Source organism: Panthera uncia (assembly GCF_023721935.1).
Source record: "Panthera uncia isolate 11264 chromosome B2 unlocalized genomic scaffold, Puncia_PCG_1.0 HiC_scaffold_24, whole genome shotgun sequence".
NCBI classification, from domain to species: Eukaryota; Metazoa; Chordata; class Mammalia; order Carnivora; family Felidae; genus Panthera; species Panthera uncia.
Window position 1 is genome coordinate 74,568,241 of NW_026057580.1, and position 14,618 is coordinate 74,582,858.

Consider the following 14,618-nt stretch of genomic DNA (forward strand, 5'->3'; position numbering starts at 1 on the left):
CACCAAGAAGAACATATCGGACTCTAACACTCCATTGTTGGAGATGTATGCTAGCAGCAAAGCTAGGAAAAACATTATAGAATTAGAAACACAGGTCCTTGCTGGGATAGCACTCTTGCTTCACTGATATGTCAAGGGCTTTGGGTCATGTTGGCATTTCTTTTGAAGTAGAGTATAGAATCTTCAAGAGGCAGCAGTAAGGGAAAGTGTTCCCCCTTCAGGAATGGACAGTTTTACATTTCCAAAGGTATCACATTCAAGGCACAAAAGCTTCAGCATAATTTATAAACTGTTTATTTTTCCAGAAAATCTCTATTTTTAAAAAATGAAATTCAGTTAGTTTTAGGTATTTAGCACTTCCAGTTTACATGTGTTGGAAATAGTTTTGGTGGTAATGGTCAAAACTAAAATTGGGGTGCCTAGGTGGCTCAGTCGGTTAAGTGTCCCAACTTCTGCTCAGGCCATGATCTCATGGCTCGTGAGTTCAAGCCCCGCCCAGGCTCTGTGCTGACATATCAGAGCCTGGAGCCTGCTTCGGATCCTGTGTCTCCCTCTTTCTCTGCCCCTCCTTAGCTCACACTGTCTCTCTCTCTCAAAAATAAATAAACATTAAAAAATTAAAAAAAAAAAAACTAAAATTGAGATATAACTTACCTGATACAGTGTTTGGCTTTGAACAAGAAAGGTCTGTTATAGATCATTGACATTGCCACAGTGTGTGGATTTTATTTTTATAAATTTGGAACAAATTTTAGTTTACATGTTCTTAAATGCTTAGGAATATGAACTAACATGATTTACTGGATATCTTTTGGAACTTAACAGAGGATAGACAAACCTCAGCAACTTAGGCACCATTAAGAAAAAGTTAAAAATTTTTAACTTTACTTTTTAAAATCAATCTTTTTCAAACATTGGATTAAGAAGGGGTATATCATGGGCAAATAGTTCCCAACCCAATACATCCAGATGGTTGATGGGTAGCGGACATGTTTAAAGGAATTTCAGAAGATAAAGAGTATAATAGCTACTATGGTATTTTTCATCATCCAAATTAGCTCTAGGCTCCACTGACATGGGGTTGTGCCAACTGAAGAGTGGAGAAGTCACAGCTCTTCACATTTTTACATTTTTCCCAATGGCAGAATTTCTTTTTAGGATCCAAATCAGTTAACTTCAGTTGTTCAGAAAGTTTAATATACATGAGTTTGAAGTCTCTTCAAATGTACAGTATTTGCATTTTGCCCATCTTAATCTTATTATTCATTTGTGTATATATATGGGTGCAATTAAATATATTTGTTTTTATGAGTTTAGTCATTTTGTTCAGATAACCTCCAAGGTCTACTGTAGTTACAAGTTCAAAGATGATTTTGGTAAAGATAAAAATAATAATAAATTCAGGTAATTGCCCAGCAAAAGTATATAATAGGTAGTAAACAACTCAGAGTGATTCTGAAGGTATGAATGACCCTCATGTGACCATATTATTCAGAACTGACATTTATTTGAAAAATCGGTGACAAAGTTATACTAATGATTCCTTTTAGGTTGCAATTTTAGCAATATTTAGGGACTTTGTTATCTTACAAAAATTAAAGATACATCAAATTTTTTAATTTTATTATCATTATTTAAAATTTTTTTTTTTTAATTTTGAGAAACAGAGCGTGAATGGGGGAGGGGCAGAGAGAGAAGGAAGGAGAGAATCCCAGTAGGCTCCATGCTATCAGAGCAGAGCCCCACTTGGGGCTTGATCTCACAAACCATGAGATCATGACCCAAGCCGAGATCAAGAGTTAGATGCTTAACTGACTGACCCACCCAGGCACCCTGACGTTTTCTTATTTTATTTTTTTTTTACATTTATTTATTTTTGAGAGACAGAGAGAGACAGAGCACAAACCAAGGAGGGGCAGAGAGAGGGAGACACAAAATCCAAAGCGGCTCTAGGCTCTGGCCTATCAGCACAGAGCCTGATGCGGGGCTTGAACTCACGAACCATGAGATCATGACCTGAGCCGAAGTTGAACGCCCAACGAACTGAGCCCCTCAGGCACCCCTGACATTTTCTTATTTTAATAAATATAATCTAAGTTGGGAAATCTACTTCTATAAGGGAGTCTTCCGAAGGTGGGAGAAAAAAGGTTTTGAAAGCCCTTGTCCTATTAAATGCAGTGTCATGTGGCAGAAAGGGCTGAAACTTTGGACAGACTGGTTGGCTCTGCCCACCACTTGACCATGAATGAGTTACTAAACTTTTCTGAACAATAATTTTCTCATTTATAAAATAGGTAAGCTATTCGTTATCAAAGGGACATTTTGAGACTTGAACTGAATCAGTTTGTACAGCTCCTATATTCTAGTAGGCATTCAGTAATTAGCTCCTGTCTCAGTCCATTAGGACTGCTATAACAAAAATACTGTAAACTGAGTGGCCTATAATCAACAAACATTTATTTCACAGTTCTGAGGCTGGAAAGTCCAAGATCATGGCACCAGCAGATTCAATATCTGGTGAGAGCCTGCTCTAATTCTCACTTGGTGGGAGAGGCCAGGGAGCTTTCTTGAGGATGCTTTTATAAAGATACTAATCCCATTCATGAGGGCTCTGCCCTCATAATCTAATCATTTCCCAAAGTCTCCACGTCCCAATACAGCAACCTTTGGGGTTCCATTTCATTATCTAAATTTCGTGAAGACACAAAATATTCAGCACATAGTAGCTCCCACATTTCCCTTCCTAAAACCAAATTGAAAGTTATTAATTCTTAAATTTGGAGTGTTTTCTACAGTTGGCATTGGTCAGCGCTCTTACTCAAACATCGTATATGCATGCCTGGTAGAAGTGATGATGTTTATATAGTACCACTAGCTGGTTATTGTCTCCCTAGAAGGTAAATCGTTATCGAGTTAAGCTTGAAAGAAGATACAGAGTGTATTAATTACTTCAGAATTCCACTGGACATATTATCTTCATGGTTGTAGTTTCTGTCATCATCAAGATTTAATTTTGGACTAGGGACAGCACTTATAGCCATAATTTTCACTCTACAGTTACTACATGTTTCTGCTATTTAAAAACACTTACATATACTTGACATGTAATGACAACAATAACTGTTACAATTCCAAAGGTTTTTTTTTTAAAACAATAGTTTCTGAAGGATAAAAACTCTTGAAATTTTGAAAGATAAACTAACGATGGCAGTGGTCATCTCCTCCTTTTGAGCTCAAGGTTCTTTGTAACTATCTTTATGTGAAGATATATCTGGTTAATATTATTTAAAGGGAGAAGTGTGGAAGTGATAGCATTACCCACATAATTCTCGTAGAGACACTACCATCCTGCTTGGACAAGTACAGAAGGGACATGTACTCAGTGAGTAAGGATGCTCTGTTCTATCATCATTTGTTTATAGCACTGATGAACGAATGATTCCCCCACCCCAGCCCCATGACAAAAGGCTGCAGTGAAGACTAGGTCAGGCTGGAAATGGCCCTCCAGGACCAGAGTCTCACAGTATGGCATCAGCTCTCTAGGAAACTTTTCAGCCAGTGAGCTTGACACTTGTCAGCTTTTAGCATGTTAGTTTTCTGTTCTGTTATCATAGTTTCCCATCCACCCTCCCCAACTCCACACCCCTCTTTCATACTTCATTAAATTTCATACTAATAATGACACCACAAAGTTGTTTTCAGTGTTATTTGCATCTGCAGTGGGATTTTTAAAACGGAACCATCCTCAGAATTGAAGGAATCTATTTAAACAATGGATTTCAGTTATCTGCAAGAGAAATTGCAGGGAGGCCCATCACGGCATGGGGAACTTCCGGACCACACTAGCACACAAAGCCAGCCAACAGAACAGCTCAGAGCGCTGAGTCTGAAATGAAAGAAGCCAACACCAGTGTTATGAGAGTAGAAGCCAGTATCTACAGCCTGGTGGTGGGGGTGGGGGTGGGTGGGGTGGGGGGAGATAAACAGATCTTAAGAATTATTTCTGACCCATCAGTCCACATTGTCAATTACCTTTAGTTTCTTTTTTTTCAGGGCTGCGCAAGCAAAAATATATTTAGCTAAAACAGCAGGTATTCAAAGCACAATACCAAAACTATATTTTATTTGATTAACATTAAATTTGAGGGCATGTTTATGTCTGTAGTGTGCTCCCATTTCACAAGAACCTCTTATCAAGTAGTTGTAACAGGAGATTGCAGCCTAAAGAACACAACTCTAAGGACTGAGTCAGGAATCCTATGATTAGGGACTTTCAACTGGCATCTATTGTGCTAATGTCTTACATGTTTACTTACTCTTCTTACTGTTTCGTAATTTTTTGTGTGCGAAGGTATTACCTCTTCAACTAGATGGACACTTTTTATAGGGCTGAGATAGGGTTTGATAAGTCTTTGTATATCTCATAATTTACAGTCTTTCTAAAAAAGTATAGTTTTGTGATGTGTTTAACAACATTAACATTGCAAATGTGTTGTTCAGTTTGATATTTTTAACAAGTCTTTAGTAAGCTCCTAGTAGAGGAACCCCACCCAGTAAACTAATTTGAGCTACAATATATACTTGATATGATCTGCATTTTTATAGTCTATTACTATTATCATTCACTTGCAAAAATCAAAATATCAATTCATCTTGCATAAGCAGCAGTGAGTGCTAGAAGAATATCATTGTACTACCAATCACAAAGTTCAGTAAAACTCCATGGTAAAGGGAAATTACATGGCAAAGGCCTACATGCCCAATGAACCCAGTTGACTGCATAGCTAAGTAATTTTTTTCATTTAGTTGGATTTCAAATTTATCAGTAAGATCAGAGATGGTGCTTAACAAGGTTATAAAATAGCAGTCAAGTTTTGATACTCTTGCAATCTTTCCCCTATCAGGTACCCTGTTCTCCTGTATTTACCATTTTTTCCCCAGTATTTCATCCCTATGCTATTCTATATTGTCATTTATCGCTGCAACACTTCTGTTCCATCATACATCATCTTTTTTGATGTATTGGTGTCTATAATTAAAATTTCTCTCCTAGCAATTTTTATTTAATATATAGTTTTAACATTAGGTAATTAATTTCCTTTAATATGCAGCATAAGGGATATTATCCTATTTAGGGTTCTGCACCCCTGTAAGTCTATGAATGGAGCTCTTAGAAGTCTATGAATCCCTTAAAATTGTGTAAAAATTTTGAGTGAACATGCATATGTGGATTGTTTTAGGGAGAGCATTCAGTGATTTTATCGGGTTATCAAATGGGTGTGTTACCCCCAGAAAAGTTAAAAACACTGTCTATTCCGTTTAAGCCTTGCTTCCCAGGAAACACAGGAATGTTTTCTGAGATAACGATCCTGCCTTTGTTGCTACCCATTTGTAACTCAGATCATCCTCGCTAATCTTCCACCAACAACTTCATCATTTATTTGATACACATCATCATTTGGTACTACCAGTCAAAAGATTATGTGAGCAAAGCGCTATTACCCACAAGTCATTGCTCATGCATCGCAAAGAGAACACAACTAGATCATACCCTAAGAACACCAGACCTACTTCCCCTACTTACCACAAAATGAAATGAAGGATGGTTACTTCTTGGTGAAACTAAGCAGCAGAAGCAGTCTGTAGTGTTTTATTTGCTCAGGATAGAACAGGCCAATTGTTCGTTTTTCAAAGCTAGCTTCATTTTATTTTTTTCACAAATCCTATAAAAGATACCATTATTAAAATAATTGTTCTGTTGTAACTTGGTGTGTGTGTGTGTGTGTGTGTGTGTGTGTGTGTGTGTCCGTCCCCTATTTCTGAAGGGAAGGACTTGAATATTTTAGGTTACCATTTAGGTCTATGTTTTATAGTCTCACATGGAACTGTAATGCATCTTATTACATGTAAACATAACATGTACATGTTTACATAACATGTAAAGTGTCTCATCATCTTTTCCCTTCTGATATTATTATTCTACTTTCAAAAGTACTTCTTTTGCCCATCTCATCACTAATTAGAAAATAGGCAAGGAAATAAAAATCCTAACAGATCTACTTCAGTGTCCAATCTTTGCCTCAACCTTTTTTTTTATGTATTGAGTAACTCATATTGCAAACCATATTTTTAGCAGAGTTATTAAAAAATAAAAGCTTTTAGTAATTTGCACAAGTTGCATATGCTTGAAAGCCATTTTAAAGCACTTTAATTCTGTTGATACAATTTGCTGATTGAGTGAATGTCTTTTCAATTAGTTTTTTGATGTGTTTAGACATAGTGCAAGTCAACCACTTAGCTCTCTTTTCTCTATGGTAAATAAACAATGCATAACTTGTAAAAAAATTTTTCAGAAATTTACAAAGTGTATCCCCATATCCCCACACTCCCTAGTAAACATTCTGCACCCAACAGATGATTACACTGGCAAGAAACCTGTTCCTTCTTACGCAGTTTGCTGTGTTGGACTCAACGTTGAGAAGGTATGAAGAAATTCTTTTACCCTGTAGATGTTGATACTAGAGTATTTCCAACCTTCTTGTGTTTGATTTTGGCTTCAATGTCACTTCCTTAGTGAATGTATCTGTTTTGTTCACAGCATTTATTACTAGCTGTTGCTCTTGAATGTTTATCTGTTTATGCTCCATCTCTTCTGTTATATTTTAAAGCTCTATAAGGACAGAAATTATGTCCATATTTTTACTTGATCACACCCAGTATCTTATACAGTGCCTGGCCACATGGTAGACACTCACTCACTAGTCGTTGAACAAATGAAGGAGTAGATCGGAACAGCATAGAAATGGGTGATTACAGTGCAGACTGCCCTTCTTAGCTGGATGGATGTCACTTTGAGAACCGCAGCACCTGGAGGAACTCTGAAAGCTGAACATTGGTGGAGACCACTCACAAGACAAAAGCAGGAACTCCAAGTTCACGTTGGTTTTCTCCAGTTTGTAATGTCAGAATGATGACTTGTTTCGGGAATCAGTGACACCTGCTTCCCTATCTATTCATTCTCTGTTCTCCACTCCGCAAGAGGCAGCATAGTAAGCACCTGGCTGATTGTAGGCCCAACAGACTGTTCACTACCAACTTGTTATTTGTTTTCAACCTACTCCACGAGGTTCACAGTTCATATTGTGAGTGTCGCATGTTTGTGTTTTAAGGATAAATAGCTTTTTATATGTGCCATACGTGCAGCTCTTAGCTGCAGTTCAGTAGCAAGAAACAGGCCAAGGTACATGATAGGTAATTAGACAACAAATTCGGCAACTCTGTCATATGAACAGGTTACCAGGGCAAAAGCTGCAAAATTTCTCAGGAAAAAAATATTTGCCTCTGTAAGTTTCACATCAATCTAAACAAAAATAAGAGGTTGGTGATTTGGAGAGAGAACTAGGACATTGTGTAAGAGACAAGCTCAGGTCTTCTCCCTTGAGATTCCAGACAATCAACACGTTTAATCCCTCAAACAAAGGCAGACAACTTTGGTTAGACTAGGTTGGTGAATTATTGCAGATCTGGCTGCTGCGGTTGGTAAGCACTCAATGAAGTTTTTTACAAAGCTTCGTGTACAAAGAGATAATAAAACTCTTGAAAACAAATGGGTAGAAACCTCTCTATTATGAATGAAAAAGGTAGTGTAACAGATAACTAATTTAGAAAGCTAATTCTACTTATGACTGCTTTATAGGATCTTAGTTGGTGAGATTCAGTTGATCAGTTGTTTCAATGTAGCTCTTTGAATCCATCAATTTGTCCTCAAATACTGTACAAATAGATGTATGTAATTCTTTAAATCTGTAATGTAGAAAATGAAAGTTGGAAGTAAGAAATGAGGTTGAGTCATATATATATTTGTGCTGATAGACTATTATCAAATGTCCACAGGTACTATCTAAGGTACACCAATAATGTAGCAATTCAGTGCTTTAGGGCAGTGAAGAAAGAATTGGATTATTATACTTGCAATTCTATTCTGAGGTATGCTTCATCTAAATGAGCCTCAGACAGTTAGCTGGCAATTGGTCAAAGTTACTTTTCATTTGCCTATAGATGCTTTCCTGTCTTGGGAAAGAGGTATATTAAACTTCACCTAGGGGCGCCTGGGTGGCTCAGTTGGTTGAGCGTCCGACTTCGGCTCAGGTCACGATCTCACGGTCCGTGAGTTCCAGCCCTGCATCGGGCTCTGTGCTGATGGCTCAGAGCCTGGAGCCTGTTTCCGATTCTGTGTCTCCCTCTCTCTCTGCCCCTCCCCCGTTCATGCTCTGTCTCTCTCTGTCTCAAAAATAAAATAAATGTTAAAAAAAAAATTAAACTTCACCTATAGTATATTTATGTTAAATAAATAATGAGTGTCTACTATGTCTCTGGGACTGTTCTAGGTGCTGGAAAAACACCCATGAAGTTTACATTCTAACGGAGGAGGTAAACAATCATATAAAAATGTATGTTTTATCATATATTAGAAGGTATTAAGAAAGTTATGAAGAATAGTAAAGCAGGAAGGGACATAAAGTGTTCCAGAGTAGGATTGGAATTTTGGTCAGGCAAGCTAGTCCATCAAGGCCTTGCAGAAAAGATGACATTTGGGGAAAGATCTAAAGGTGGGGAGAGAACTGTGGATGTGGGAGGGAAGAGTCATCCAGGTAGAGGTGAATGGCAAGCTTTTTTGGAGAAGAGAGAAGAAGGGGGAAAGTAGTAAGAAATAAATTGGAGAAGTGACAGGGGACCATATGAGGACCTTCCAAATCATTGTAAGGATTTTTCGTTTTACTCTGAAATGGGAATTTATTGGAAGGTTTTCAGTAGTAGAGTGATATATTCTGAATTACACGCTTAAAGGATCATTTTGTCTCAGTGTTGAGAATAGACTGGGGGTGAGCTGGTTGCAATGATTTAGGCAAAATGATGCTGGCTCTACTTAATCTGGTAATAATGGAGAAAGTGAGAAGTGGTCAAATTTTCTGGATATATTGAAAGAGTAGAGCCATCAGAATTTGCTGATGTCATTACTTAGAAAAATTGCCGCATTTAAAATTCATATATTTTTTCTTTCTCAGTTTCCATCCAGAGATACACTAAGGATACTGAGACAGATTGAAAAGGTCATGTCACTTGGCTATAGAGACTGTAATCTGAAGTAGAAAAAAGTTCAAGGAAACTATATAATATTTCTCAATATTGTTGTGTTATTATATTTATCCCAGGATATTCAGATATAAAATGGGATAAAAAATAAAATGCAAACCATCTTTTCTCTTACTAAATGTCTAGTAAATACAATTCTTAATGAGGTGTGGATGAAACATTGAATTTGGTCTTCATGGTCTTTGTGTTTACCTAATAATAACAGAATATGTCCATCTTGGAAAATGGAAAGATCAAAGAGTTTCTTTATTTTGCTTCAAAGACAGTAAAGGGAAAACAAGAAAAGAATAAAAGCTGATATTTTTCAAGTTTTGAACTCTGTTACTATCTCTTACATTTCACTTTCTTGGTTAGTTTAAAACCACTATAATTTACTGTGGTAAACAAGAGATGATGAAAGCATTTTCTTGTGATTATAAAGTAAACCAAAAACTCCATTTCAGAAAAAAAAATCTTTCAGGAGATACCAAATATTGATGTTAGAATTTCAGTGAATGATGGAATCCTAGCAAAAGAGAGGGGTCTGATGGCTTCCTAGTATAGGTGCTAGGAAAATCTGAAAGAGAATTTTATGTGAGCTATTAGAAAAAGAGAAAAAGAATAAAATTTCTAGATCATTGTTTCCCAAACTTCCTTAAGATGTTATTAATTGTCCTTTGATAAAAAAGGATCTTTTTAATCTAAATAAAATGGGATACACTGGGTTGAGTTAAGTAGTCAGACCCATCCTTTCTCCTCCAAGCACCCAGGGTTCTCAATTCTTAGCCTCTATTCACCCTAGAGAGATATGGCCACATAGAAATACCTTCCACAAAGTGCATGTTCTAAGTGTTTTGCCCAATTGAAAACCAGGTTTGTCCTTTTCCTTATGGATTTGAAGAAGTTCTTTATAAATTCTGCTAGACATACAAATTTAAAATATTTTTTAGCATTCTGCTTCTTGTCTTCTCAAATCCCTCTCTACTGTTAGTCCCTAAAGTTTCAGAGAAAAATAGTGTCTCATTTAGGTCAAAACGACAAGTTCAAGGAAAGAACTTTACAGGTAAGTTTGGAAAACATTGTTCTTTTGTTGCTAAACTGGCAGCTTCCATAGATGCCTGCAAACCCCCACCATGAGACTGAAGCTGCATTTGCTGTTGAGTGCTGTAGTTTGGACGCTGGGCAGGTATTATCTGCTAGTTTCACTTAACCTTTAGGCTCTTTTTTATAATTTCTAAAAAATGTTTATTTTTGAGGGAGAGAGAAAAACAGCATGAGTGGGAGAGGGGCAGAGAGAGAAAGAGAGGGAGACACAGAATCTGAAGCAGGTTCCAGGTTCGGAGCTGTAAACACACAGCCTAATGCAGTGCTTGAACTCACAAATCACAGAATCATGACCTGAGCTGAAGTCAAATGCTTAACTGACTGAGCCATCCAGGTGTCCCATGGGCTCTTTAGTCAGAACTGACTCCTAGGACAAAACAGACAGGCCATCAATTAGATACTTAAACTGAATTATGACCTAAACACACATGCTTAATTTAGTTTCTTTTTTAAAAATAAATAAATCAGGGTGCCTGGGTGGCTCAGTCAGTTAAGCGTCCAATTCTTGATTTCAGCTCAGGTCTTGATCTCGGTTCATGAGTTTGAGTCCCACAGGGGTCTGTGTGCTAGCATCATGGAGCCTGCTTGGGATTCTCTCTCTCCCTCTCTCTCTCTCTCTCTTCCCTTCCCCTGTTCATGCTTGCTCTCTCTCTCTCAAAATAAATAAATAAATTTTTAAAAGATGATTAAAAAATCAATAAATGAAGTTTGATGTCTTATTGGGCAGACAAGAAACAAAACATGAGTCAACTGAGGCTAAGTTAAAATTCTGTCTCCATCATCTAGTAGTTGAATGAACATAGTCAAGTAACTTAATTTCTCTCAGTTCCCTTATCTGTAAAATAGAGCTAATAATACTGACTTCCTAATGCTTCTATGAAAATTAAATGATACCAAATATGGAAAGCCTCTAATTTAGCACCTGGAACCAGTAGTCACTTAATAGCTATTATTCATAAAAAAGAGAGTAACTAAAGTCACACTTTAGTATTTTCAGTAAGTGAGTCAGACACAGGCACTTATTCATTATTTGTATTTTGTAATCCACTCATAAAGCACTGAGCCCAAAACTGACATGAGATATTGATTTATCGTCCACTAAGCCGTCAAGAGGTAAGAGGCTGAAATGTTGACCTGTTGCAGTGAGAGTCTCTTTCTATAGGAGCTCCAGGGTTCACATTCTAAGCTGTATCCAGACATTTTTATCGTTATTTTGAAACCTTTAGAAAGTTATTTATAATTTTTGAAAGAAATTTCATTAAAAATAGATTATGCAACATAATAGGGCAACTGTTTATCCACAGGCCTCTTTCTTTCTTTCTTTCTTTCTTTCTTTCTTTCTTTCTTTCTCTTTCTTTCTTTCTTTCTTTCTTTTTTAAGGCAGGAACAAGTCTTGTAACAACCTAGAAAAATATTGTTCAACATCCCCACCTACTGGTAAGTCTAAAGAATGATACTATTCAATTAGTGAACGAACTGAAAATTCCTAGTTTCTAAGAAATAAATCACTACTAATAATGATAATGATTAACATGCACTGAGCATTTACTTGGTGTTGAAGACCTTTTCAAGAGCTTTGTGACATGGTAAGTTACAGAATAATAAAGTGTGTTTTGGATTGAGTCAATATAACGGAGGGAAGAAATGATTTTCATTTTCAACATTCAAGAGAACAAATCATTGAGCCGGTTCAAAGCAGGATCTTGGGTCCACGTTATCGTAAGTCCAGAGGCCTGAACAGTAGCCTTGTCAATGGTGTCTCTGCCTCCAGTTTTCCTCCAAGCCAGTCCATTCTGCACTGTGACATTTTCTCGTGGTGATGAAACAGAAAGAAGGCGTTTATGTTTCTGAATAGGCTCTAAAAAAAAGATTTAAAAAATTTTTGCAGAGACAACAGTCTTAAAGCCAAAACTTCCAGTTGATGGGGTTGGACTTGTGAGACAAAAGCATGTGAAGAGGAAGCCCAGAGGCAATGGAGCATGAAGTATTTGCCTTGTAAAGTTGATTTGAAAAAAATATATGATGATGTCAAAGCAGATTCCCCACCCTAATTACATAAATATCTCACAGGTTGGGGGAAGCTGAAGATTGGGCAGGGTTGTGATCTAGACAGTGATATCCTGAACCTGAGCCTGAAGCTAGTGGTATAAGAGAACATACATTTTAGGATTTGGGGGAGGAAGGAGTTTATTTTACAAGTGGGAGGAATATAAGTAATTTGTGGTCAGAGAATGGACTGTAGAGAAGGCCATAAAGTCTTTGGCACTTCTTTCTTAAAGAGACGTGATATGTAATGTGTGGCCCCTCTTTGAATTTTGACTGACTCTGTAACTACCTTGATCCCTACAATATCACAGAAGTGGCACTATGCCAGTTTTTAGGCCCAACTCTTAAGAAATGGGCAGCTTCCACTTTCTGACTCTCAGAACAATCAGGGAACCTGGCAGCTCTCTGCAAAAATCCAGGGTCTCTCGGTCCTCTGTGGTGGTGAGGCCACATGGAGGTACTCTACTTGACAATCTCAGCCCAACCTTCTGAAACACTAGACATGCGATGGAAGCCATCTTGGACTCTCCAGAACAGCTCTTCCGTCAGCAAAATACCACTAACTGACCTCAACTGGTGCCACATGGAACAGAAGAATTACCCAGATGAGCCTTGTCTGAATTTTTGACTCATAAAATCAAGATATAATAAAATAGTGGTTGTTTTATAACACTCTTTTGTGTCAGCAATAGATAACCAGAATATTCCTCTGTAGCCCATTCTCAACACAGCAGCCGGAGAGAATATTAAAATGTATCGGACTTTGTCCCTTCTCTAGTCAAAATTCTGCAATGGGTAAAATCCAAAGTTCTTACAGGGGCCTTCAAGGCATTACATGATCCAGTCCCTATTACTTATCTAACTTCATTTTCTGCTACTGTCCCCTTGCTCATTCACCTCCTGCCATACTGGCCTTCTGCTCTTCCGGAAAAAAGAAAAACAAAAAACAGAAAACAAAAAACCTCAGCCTGTTCCTGCTAATGGCTCTAGCAGTTTCCTTTGCCTAGAATACTGTCCTTCCACATGGCCGCTTGGCTAACTCCCTCACCTCCCTGAAGTATTTGCTTAAATGTCACCATCTCAATGAGGCCTATCCTGATGATCTTATTTAATGCTATTAATTATCCTCCCCACCTGCCTCCCTGGTACTCCCACCACCCACAGCACTCTGATCTCATCCTGTACTATTTTGCCTTTTTCCCATACTTATGTCCTTTTAACCTGTTATATAACTTGTTTATTCACAATTTTATTAAATTGTCTATCTTCTTGGCTGGAGTAGAAACTCCTTAAAGGCAAGATCTTCTTCTGTTGTTTTGTTTTGTTTTCACTGATGAATCCCTAGTGCCTGGTACATACTAAGTACTCAGTAAATATATTAGATATTGGAGTCGATGAGATTACTTTGAATTAATAGGGTTACAGTATCTACAAGCGAGCTTATATAGGGCCTCCAGAGGTAAGTTTGGTTTAGTTTTAGAAAAACATGTTAAACCTTAGCTCACTTGGATTCTCTGAAAGTGCAGATATCTTCTCTACTGTATTTTTTTTTTTGAGCCAAAGACGGTAGGCAAGACTCTGAATCCTGACAACAGTTTTCCGAATAGAATATAATCACCATCATCGTTATCATCACCATCATCATCATCCTCACCACTTTTGTGACTGCTTGCAAACCCACATTGCAAAGTAATTTTACCAAGGCAATTCCTTTTGTGAGACAATAGGCAAAGCATTGCCTCAACTATTTCTTTATTTTTTTTCTAATCATTTCCCCCTTGTGGGCCCAATTAAATCCCGTCTTTTCCTTGTGTGCTGATTGCTTTTACCTGAATGGGTGCTGAATTATGTCAAATGCCTTCTCTGTGTTTATTGAGATGTTTGTTTTTCTTTATCCTATTAATGTAGTATATTATGTTGATTGATCTTAGAATGTCAAAGTATCCTTGCATGCCAGGATAAAAGCTCTTTGTCATAATGTATCACCCTTGTAATATCTTGTTGGATTCAGTTTTGCTAAGGATATTTGTGTCTTGCCTTACAAGGAATAGTCTGTAATTTCTTTTCTTGTAATGTCTTTGCAACTTTTGGGAGTGGGATTTTTCTGACTTTGTGAAATGATTGGAAAGTATTCCTTCCTCTTCTATTTTTTTGAAAACTTGTGTGACTGATATTATTTCCTTCATTAAATATTTGATAGGAATCCCTAATGAAACCATTCAGACCTGTAGCTTTCTTTATGGAAAAGGTTTTGATTGTGCTTTCAATTTTTAAGAATAGAATAGAGCTGGGGAGCCTGGGTGGCTCAGTCAGTTAAGCATTGGACTTCAGTTCAG